Raw genomic sequence first — 2,892 nt, 5'->3', positions numbered from 1 at the left:
GTCTTATCCTGATCTTCTGGAGCGATACAAATCTGATTGTAACCCGAATAACCATCCAGAAGACAGTAATACTCGTGACCAGCCAACCGGTCAAGCATCTGGTCAATGAAAGATAGAGGGAAGTGATCCTTTCCAGAGGCCTTGTTCAGCTTCCTGTAGTCCATACAAACTCTCCATCCCATGACTGTTCGAGTAGGAATGAGCTCATTCTTCTCATTAGCAACAACTGTGATACCTCCCTTCTTTGGTACACACTGAACTGGACTCACCCAAGAACTGTCAGAAATGGGATAAATAATCCCTGCATCCAGCCACTTAAGAATTTCTTTCTTCACTACTTCCTTCATGATCGGATTAAGTCTTCTTTGCTTCTCAACCATAGGCTTGCTACCTTCCTCTAGAAGAATTTTATGCATACAATAAGAAGGGCCGATTCCCTTAATATCTGCTATAGTCCATCCAATTTACGATTTGAACTCTCTTAGAATCCTCAAAAGCTTCTCCTCGTCGCTACCTAAAATGTCAGATGCAATAATAACAGGCAAAGTAGATGCATCACCTAAAAACGCAGACCTCAAGTGTTCAGGTAAAGGATTAAGCTCAAGAGTAGGAGCTTCCTCAATAGACGGCTTGAGGCGTTTAGGAGCTTGTTCAATTCCTCCATTCCAAGAAATTCAAAAGGCATATCAATCTTCCTATTCCAGGGAGAAGCATTCAGATATTGCAATTGCTCCTCTCCTTCATCATCTTCACTATCTAAATTCCCCAATAAGGCTTTCTCTAAGGCATCAGACCTTAGCAATCGATCGAGTTCAGAATTAACCATAGTATCGACCATTTCCACCTTAAAACACTCAGGAAATTTCATAGCATTGAACACATTAAAAGTTACGTCCTGATCCAGCACTCGCATTGTAAGCTCACCCTTCTATACATCTATCAAGGTTCGGCCAGTCGCCAAGATAGGTCTTTCCAAAATTATGGGAATCTTCTTATCCTCCTCGAAATCAAGAATTACGAAATCAGCAGGGAAGATGAGTTTATCAACCTTGACCAAGACATCCTCCACAATACCTCACGGATATGTAATAGAACGGTCAGTCAACTACAAAGTCATATAAGTTGGTTTTGGATCAGGAAGATTCAACTTCTTGAATATTAACAAAGGCATCCGATTGATGCTAGCTCCCAAGTCACATAAGCATCTATCAAAAGACACTTTTCCAATGGTGCATGGAATAGTGAAGCTTCCTGGATCTTTAAGCTTCGGAGGCAACTTCTGTTGCAGCACAATACTGCATTCCTCCGTGAGAGCGATAATCTCTAAATCATCTAGCTTCACTTTTCGAGAGAGAATACCTTTCATAAACTTTACGTAACTAGGCATCTGCTCAAGAGCCTCAGCGAAAGGTATGTTGATATGAAATTTCTTGAACACCTCCAGAAACTTCTCAAATTACTTATCCAGCTTTTTCTTCTGCAGCCGCTTAGGAAAAGGCGGTGGATGATAGATCTGCTTCTCCCCTGTATTACCCTCAGGAGGAGTGTGCTCAATAATTGTCTTTCTTGGTTCCACTTCTGCTTCCTGCTGCTCTACCTCTTCTTAGCCCCAGCTTCTTCATTCGAAACTTGAGTTTGTTCGGGATTCACAACCTTTCCAGACCTCAAAGTGATTGCCTTTACCTGCTCATTAGCTTCCCTCTTTCCTGGCACTTCAGTGTCACTAGGTAATGTACTAGCTTGACGATTTAGCAAGGCATTGGAAATTTATCCAATTTGATTTTCCAAGGTCTTTATAGAAATAGCTTGACTCTTGCACATAAGCTTCAACTCCTCTAATTCAGATTTTTCATTAGCTTATTGCAGCTGAAGTTGCTGCCTTGGTGCATATTACGGTTGCTGAAAACCGGGGATTTGTACTGCTTAGCTGGGTACTGCTGATAAGGCTATTGAACCGCATTATGAATGTTGCTCCAGCTGAAATTAGGATGATTGAGGTTGTTGGGATAATAAGTGGCTGGCACAGGTTGCTGCGATCGCTAAAAATTGCTCACGAACTGAGCTGATTCACTTAAAATAGCACACCAATCAGTCTCATGGGCACCAGTACAAAGCTCACAGACACTAGAGATTTAATTAACTCCATAATTGGCCAAAATGTCCACCTTCATCGTCAAAGCCTTAAGTTGGGCAGCTATAGTAGTTGCTGCATCCAACTCCAGAATCCATGCTACTTTTCACTTAGTCAGTCTCTGAGAAGGATTCTGGTATTCATTAGCAGCCATCAGTTCAATCAATTCATAAGCTTCATTGTAGCTCTTAGCCCACAAGGCTCCTCCTGATGCTGCATCGAGCATGGGTCTAGAAGTAGCACCCAATCCATTGTAGAAATAGTTTATAATCATCCAATCAGGCATTCCATGGTGTGGGCACTTCCTTAGCATCTCCTTATATCAATCCCAAGCCTCACACAGAGATTCACCAGTTTGCTGAGCAAACTGAGTAAGAGCCTTCCTGATTGCAGCAGTCTTCGCTAAGAATTTAGTGAGAAATTTTTGAGCAAGATCCTCCCATGTGGTAATAGACCCTGTGTAATAACCCCAATTTTTGGAATTTTTTGAAACCCTTATGAATAAAGTTTTGCTGATTATGTTGAATAAGAAAACTTTTCATGCCACACTATGTAGGGGTTCTTTTATTGATCTTCTGGGATATTATTAGTACTCTTTGTGGTATATAAGTGTATGTAAAGATCGTCAGAATCCGAATCCGAACACTTTGATTTTTACCGGAAATCTACCAGATACAGAAAGAATTGAGTATAAGGTAACAGAATAAAAAGGATTTAAATTCAAGGATTATAAGAGAGGATCATAAAAGGAATATAATGTA

At 40.8% G+C, this 2,892-nt stretch overlaps 1 non-coding gene across 1 annotated transcript; it reads left to right on the top strand.

The window, feature by feature from the left end:
* The first annotated feature begins 2,415 nt into the window (after positions 1-2,415).
* Positions 2,416-2,522, top strand: LOC141694648 (small nucleolar RNA R71). Its single transcript, XR_012563936.1, has one exon. It is a non-coding gene; the product is annotated as a small nucleolar RNA R71 (small nucleolar RNA).
* The last annotated feature ends 370 nt before the right edge of the window (positions 2,523-2,892 follow it).

Source organism: Apium graveolens, chromosome 10 (assembly GCF_009905375.1).
Source record: "Apium graveolens cultivar Ventura chromosome 10, ASM990537v1, whole genome shotgun sequence".
Classification (NCBI taxonomy): Eukaryota; Viridiplantae; Streptophyta; class Magnoliopsida; order Apiales; family Apiaceae; genus Apium; species Apium graveolens.
The sequence above is the reverse complement of the archived record's forward strand: the minus strand, read 5'-3'. Positions and strand labels throughout refer to the sequence as shown.